Here is a 7,338-nt window from a genome sequence, read left to right as displayed (position 1 = left end):
GCTTTCAAGCAAGACACTCCTGGCAAGTGCTCCTGTGCTTGGCAGTGGCTGGTCCTCAGAGTAGTCCCCTTTTTACAGGCAGAGATGCTAGGGGCCAGGCTAGGGAGGTCCAGGCATGACCCAGTTCAGTAACTCAATGACAAACCCAGTTCTCCTTAATAATAAACTAAGTTCCTTGCTAGACCAAGAGGAGGTTCTAGGAAAGAGCTAACCCAAGAGAATTCTAGAAAACATCCTCCAACCCCTGTTCTGCTCTGATCAGTTGTTTACCTTGGGCAGGCAGAAACCAGCAAACATGTTTTACCTCAACTTGCCAAGAAACATGATGCACAAGGAAGGCTGTGCCTCAATGACTCCATCTGGAAAATGGTAAGGGATCAAACAGTGTGACACGCATAGTACTTATCCCAGAGTTAGTGCCACAAGCATGCCAGCATGCATCGCCGCTGGTGCCAAATGATGACCTATACATGTTGCTCAGAACTCTGCCCTCCCCCGACACTTGAGCTCCAGTTCCAGCTCTGTCCTGGGTTCCTCTGCATCTCCTGCTTGCCTGCAGGCTTCTCTTAAGTTTTTTTCTCTTAAGTTTTAAGGGATTGCACCTCCTCACGCAGGACAGTCCTGAGTTACCTGTTGGACAACAACCAACAGCTTTCCATCTTGCCCAATCCTAGGAGACTAACGCCATAAAGGTAAACACCATGTTTTCTTAGGTATTTTTGTCTCCTCTGTACTTAGTATTCTACCTGACACCTAAGGAATCAGTGACTACACACACACACACACACACACACACATTGTAATTATATGAATGAATGTATACATGTATATACATATATAGAGAGCAAGAGAAAATAAATCTCATGTGAATAAAAATGACTATCCTCCCTTACTGTTTTGTGTTTTGTCTTGTACTATCCTTCTTAACTCCTAGAAAGTGTTTCCTCCATCTTGTACACTGTCTCCACTTTTCACGTGCGCAAATCCTCCTACTCCTTACACTCCTGTTTCTTCAGTAAAGACGGTTTCTGTCACTGCTGGGGGGATGTAGAATTACGGTTCCTGAACTCGCGCACCACTGACTTTGGTTAAGTTTCAAAGATGGATTCAGGGTAGTGAGATGGTAGAGCCATAATTCATTTTTAGTGCTTGGGAGGTGTTTAGGTAACTGGGGACATGCCCCTGGAATTGTAATGCAGAACATTTACCCAGCTATCCTCTCTGCTTCTTGACTTGCCATGTACTTTCACAGAGGCCGAATCAGTGAGTTGCCTGATCTTGGGATGTGAACCTCCAAAACCTCAAGCCAAAATAAACCCCACCTGGATTCCCCTGGTGGGCCACTCTTCCTGCTGGGGAGAGTGAAAGCTGGGTCTGTGGGCAGACCAGGCCAGGCAGGGCTACAGCTCCTGTTGACTTCATGTGAACTGGGTTGGGGAGAGGCAGGCTGGGCTAACTGTATCCATTGGTGCATGTGTGAGCCAGAATAAGGACAGGTTTGTCGGGCTTTGCCACATCATCAGCTGGCAAGTGCTGGGACTGGGGGTAAGCCCTACTGAGCTGAACTGCAGTACCACATGAAGAGTGCAAGCTTCTGGGTTGTCAATAGATTCAGTAAGGAAACTGTGAGCACTTCTCTGATGGACTGCAATTTCCCACTTGTGAGCATGAGAAACAGGGCTGGGGAGGGCCTGGCTAGACAGACGGTGGCACCCGCTGGCATAAGTAAGGAGTGAATGAGGCATGAGAGTGGAGTTGGTTGGGTTGAGTTAGGCTACAGTGACCAGTGATATGTATGAAAGCTGAATGGGGCTGTGAAACAGACCAAACCAGTCCACTGCCTCTGCTGGCAGGCACAGGAACCAGAGCTAGGGGACAGGTCTGTGGGGGCTACTGGGGGTCATTCTAACTGGGCCACAGCTTCCAATGGTGTAACATGAGGACCAAGTGTGTAGTGGGCAGGGTTGGGCTGGGCCACAGTAGCCATTGTTTTGCATAAGAGACAAGGCTGGAGATAGCTCTGACCTAGCAATTGCAACTATCAGTGTGTGTGTAGGCCAATGTGGCACACAAGGGAGTCAGGTCTGGGATCACATTAGATGAGATTTCTTTGAGGGTTCCCCCAACTAAACAGCTGGACTCAGAACTCCAACCATGGGGAGAGCGGCAGGACCTGTGATCTGACAGTGGAGTTCATGTGTCAGAACTGGGTCCCCTTAGAGGCTTGGACAAAGCAATGGACTGTATACCCAGATTCACATGGAGGATTTGGTAGTCCACTGGAGCCTGAAGAGGACATGTGGTATCATAACAGAGGAAGAAGGGCAGAGTAAATTGGTCAACTACCCTGACAAGCTTGACAGCAAATTTATGGATGAATGGAGACTTTAAGGTAGACTATGTCAGTCAATGGACTTGGAAGGATTTCCTCATCCTTGGATCTGTGAAATTGACAGCATGTCAGAACTACTGAAACCACTTGAATAGAACCCTCAGAACATGCTCCACATTAAGGACCCTGAGTTGATGTAGGTGCTGGGGCAGTAGAGAGGCTGGGTGTGGCTTCTCCCCTTATCTGCCCCCTTCCCCCAGATACAGGAAGAAGAAAAACAAAATGTGGAAACAGTCTCATCCACTTTCCTCTAATCCTTGACCCCTCCCACCATAATCAACTATGTAAACATTATCAAAAACAAAATGTAAATAAATACACCCTCCATTACTAACAGCCTGTTTATAGCAATTTAGTATAGCAAGACAAAGCTCACTGATAAAATCATCACCTTCCTTGACTTTCTGGAATCAGTTGACATGACAGTCCACCCTCTCCTCTAAAAACACTCTCCTCCTTTGGTTTGCAGGACTCCACATAGAGTTCTCTTCCTAAAGCCCATTGGCCCACACTGTCTTCTCTTACGTCTTTTTGGAAACTGGAGCAACTTTGATCTTTCATGCCAACCTAGTCCTCCTTCCTTAGATCCACTCAAACCACTCCACAGCACACACTCAGTATGGCCTTAAAGAAGTCAGAGATATTTTCCTCTCCTTAACCTGCTGACCCAAAGCTCCTTAACCTGAGCCAAAACTCCCCTTGCAAAAGAATCAAAGGATTGTTTGGGGGCAACGAGGATCTCTGAGCTCATCCTGATTTCAAGAGATCAGACTGTCTCACAGAGTTAATCTTGCCCATCGCATCACGCTGGCTTCTCCTGTTTCCCTGACACTGTGACATGCTGACTGGATACAGGCCCTTCCACCTGTTGGGCCCATGCCTGCTTTGGTTATCTTCCATGGTATTTGCCTGGACAATGTCTCTCTAACCTTCATTGTGGTTGGTCTTGGCTTCCTCAGAAAGGCTTGCCTTAGAAGCGGCTGCACTGAGCCCCCTAGGACATCTCCTGGCATAAAATTCATGTTGGAGCACTGCGATATGTTGTTTTCTGCTCTTCCCCTCCCTTCAACCCAAGCTGCTCCCAGAGCTCCAGGCAGCCGCAGGGCAACCCTGTGGAGCTCCACAGACTGGCTTGAGGCAGGGACAGCTCTGACTTGGAAAGCGACGCACTCTGCCAGCATCTGCCCTGCTTTACCCATCACCCAGCTCTGAATGGCCAAGCTACTGTGTTTCTGTGCTGCGTAGTGTGACTGACTTCTTGTTTTGACAGCACGTAAATCCTGGTGAAAGGAATCCACAGTGCATTTTGAACTCTTCAGAAAAGTGCTGCAAGTCATTGTGATTGAATCTGCCAGTCTTCTGATTCTTTTTTTTTTTTTTTTGAGGATTTATTTATTTTTACTGCAGAGAGAGAGAGAGAGAGAGAGAGAGAGAGAGGACAATCTTCCTTCCGCTACTTCATTCCCCAAGTGACTGCAATGACTGGAGCTGAGCCGATCCCAAGCCAGGGGCCAGGAGCTTCATCCATGTCTCCCATGCAGGTGCAGGGTCCCAAGGCTTTGCGCCGTCCTCGACTGCTTTCCCAGGCCACAAGCAGGGAGCTGGATGGGAAGTGAGGCTGCTGAGATTAGAACCGGCGCCCATATGGGATCCCGGCGCGTTCGAGGCAAGGACTGAAGCAGCTGGGCCACCGTGCCAGGCCCTTCTGATTCTTGAACAAGTTTTATATGTTCTATGCATGCCATCCTTGTACATGGGCCATGCTAATCTTCTCTACATTGTTCCAATTTTAAGTATATGTGCCACCAAAACGAGTTTGAAGTTTTGTGTTTTTTAGAAACATATGAAGACCACAAATATTGTGTTTTTGGGGGGCACTGTTTTGTCACACCACTTGACACAGAGGACCCTGGGAAAACCCTCATAAAGCCTACCCCTCTTTTGCCAGCCCCACCTGCCTCGGAGACCATTTGGCAGCTTCCCTGGATCCTTCCTACTGTAGCAAGGGAGAAAGCACTGCAGCTGTCCTTGTCCTTGCCAGCACCGCAGAGCAGCCCTGAGACCCATTCCACCAACTGCTTTGCAGGGATGCCCAATATGGTCAGGTTGGGAGATGCTCCCCTGAATCAAGCATTCTGGATTGAATTGTGCTGTACAGTCAAAAAATTCCTCAGAGGGAGTTAGAGCCTTTCAATAGGCAGTTAAGGTTAAAGGAGATCATTCGACTGGGCCCTCGTCCAGTGTGACTAGCATCTTTTTAAGAAGAGGTGATTGCAACACATACCCACACATACAAGGAGACTAGGTGAAGACATGGGGAGAAAATCAGCAATCAGGAGACTCAGAAGAAATGAGTTCTGCCCACACCTTCATCTGGGGCCTTTGGCCTCCAGAATTCACATACAGCTTGAACTCTGGTTAGACTATAACCCATGGACACTTTTCCAGACTGAACACTCACTGTGAGCAAGGTGCTCTATTGTATTCTAGGGAAGAGGCGAGGAGAAAAGCAGCACATGGCCTTGCCCTTTTGACACTAATAGTACAGCAGGGAACATCCAGGTGCAAGCTACAGGGAATGATGATGAACACACACACAAAGCCAGTGTTCTGGGAAGCTGAAGTGCCACAGAAGTGGCTTGCGATGGACCAACCAGGGTAGGCGCAAGCTTGGGAAACAAGGCCAGTAACTCTTTCTTGTGAGCCTTTGACCAAATGCTATGTTTCAGTTCCCTCGGCTGTAAAACAGAACCTGTTGGACATAGTGTAATGGCCCAGTAGCTAAATTCTTGCTTTGCAAGCACTAGGATCCCATCTAGGTACTGTTTCGTGTCCCAGCTGCTCCACTTCCCATCCAGCTCCCTGATTGTGATCTGGAAAATCAGTGGAGGACAGCCCAAAGGCTTGGGACCCTGCACCCACATGGGAGACATGGAAGAAGTTCCTGGCTCCTGGCTTCTGACCTGCTCAGCCCCTGCCATTTCCCTCACTTGGGGAGTGAACCAGCGGATGGAAGATCTTCCTGTCTCTTTCTCCTATTTGTCAATCCACCTTTCCAATATAAATCTTAAAACAATATAAAACAAAACAAATCAGAACCTATTGTAAATGTCACCTCAAAACAAAAACAGAACCCATTGTAAATGCCATCTCATAGGGTAAGATAGCCTCAGTGAATGGAGTTACAGGGCATACCTGACAATTTGGCCGTACTCATCCACGAGCTCCACTCAGATTCTTTCTACTGCCTTCCCATGCTCTCACCTTAATCCAGTGCAGTCCCAGGACAGTTGCTATGAGATGGTGCCAGTGGTACAGGATGGGAACCCAGGGAAGGGTGAGCAGAAAGATGCCCACCAGCCAAGCCACTGGCCTGACTCCCTGGTTGGGCCCAGCAGGGGCTGGAGTGACACTGAGGCTAGGACCCTTGTGCTGTACCTCCAAAACAAGCAAGCACCCAGCCCTGGAGAGTGTGTCTCTACGAAGAGTATGATCATAACAAAAGGTAGCTCTGGACCCTTGGGTGGTGTCCCAAGGGATACTGTTGTGGCCTGGAACCTCATCAGACATTAAATTCTTAGCCTGGGCTAACCTGGGAGAGTGAGTCACTGCCAGAAGCAGCAAAAGGAACAGAAGTTGAAAAGTCCATGCTCAGGACACAACTCCAAACATGTGCTGAGGCCTGCTTGGCAAGACTTCATTTTGAATTCCTGGTGTAGCCAAAAGATTGACATCCCTCAACTATGCCAGCCGGGACAACAATGAAAGCCAGGGCCTCTGGCTAACTTTGTGGACCTTTGGCCTCTGCAGTCAACCCTCTGAGGAAGCCAGAATTTCACTGCTTTTGTTCCACCATGTCAGAACGTTGCCCTGTCAAAGAGCAGAGTAATTGCATGACCATAGGTTGACGTAAGATGGGCCAGAAGCTTCCTGTGGCAGGATCCAGCTCTGTACCAACATCTTGGTGTCCTTGTGACGAAGACTATATTCCCTCCACACTGTGGTGAGGACTTCAGTGCCCTTGAAACAGTCCCTGACCATTGGCACCCTCAAAATGCAAGTGGTGCCACCAGGGCAAGACCTGAGTGTTGTGTCCTATCTATACAGGGCACAGCATATGGTCTCCTCACACCCTCCCTGCCCCAGCTCGGAAACCAAGCTGGGCATCCTTGAGGGGCACTTCTGATAGTACCCAAGAATCAGGTAGTAAATCAGCCCTACTTCAGCCCAGGGGAGGAGGGGCTGCTCAGGAGATCATCTTACACAAGGTGGGGGATCAACATCTGCACTTCCTGCTTTTCAACTGGTTTGGACGGTTTCCTTATCTGCAATCTGAGCCACAACCAGCATCCTCCAGGGAGGTAGGGTAGTCAGCAGAGATCCAAGAAGCACTAGGACAGGATGCCAGCACAGATCATTTGCTCTTTATTATTATCCATGATTTTTTTGTACAGGAAGAGACAAAATTCACCAGCTATACGCAACAATTGTAAAAAGAGAACAAGAGAACAAGATAGAGACCTAAAGACTGAGGGAGACACACACACACACACACACACACACACACACACACTCACATATGTCACAAGCAAATTGATTGGTTGCCCCCAGGCACCAGTGGAATCCTGACATATTCGTGAATGCACGGAGTTCTCAGCTGATATGAATCAACATGTGAGCATGAATAGTTTAAAGTGGTACCAAAATGAATCCGTTTCACAGTTTTTGTTTCACTAAGCTCAGCTGCACAATCAGCATCCCCACTGTTACACAGTCGCAGCTACAGAGTGAAGGAACAGGTGTGTTCAAGCTTGGGAGGGAAGACAGACTTGGAGACAGAAGCAGCTGGGGATGTGCTGCCCTCCTGGACATCTGTGCTACTGCTCGGGCCTGCGAAGACCTGAGGGCAGGCACTGTTGAGTGGTCAGGTATCAGGACAGGGAAGC

At 48.6% G+C, this 7,338-nt stretch overlaps 1 pseudogene; it reads right to left on the bottom strand.

The window, feature by feature from the left end:
- Window positions 1–4,107: 4,107 nt before the first annotated feature.
- Window positions 4,108–4,204, bottom strand: LOC118760537 (U6 spliceosomal RNA; annotated as a pseudogene).
- Window positions 4,205–7,338: the final 3,134 nt, after the last annotated feature.

The sequence above is a fragment of the Ochotona princeps genome, chromosome X (genome assembly GCF_030435755.1).
Source record: "Ochotona princeps isolate mOchPri1 chromosome X, mOchPri1.hap1, whole genome shotgun sequence".
Classification (NCBI taxonomy): domain Eukaryota; kingdom Metazoa; phylum Chordata; class Mammalia; order Lagomorpha; family Ochotonidae; genus Ochotona; species Ochotona princeps.
This window is presented reverse-complemented; position numbering and strand designations above follow the sequence as displayed.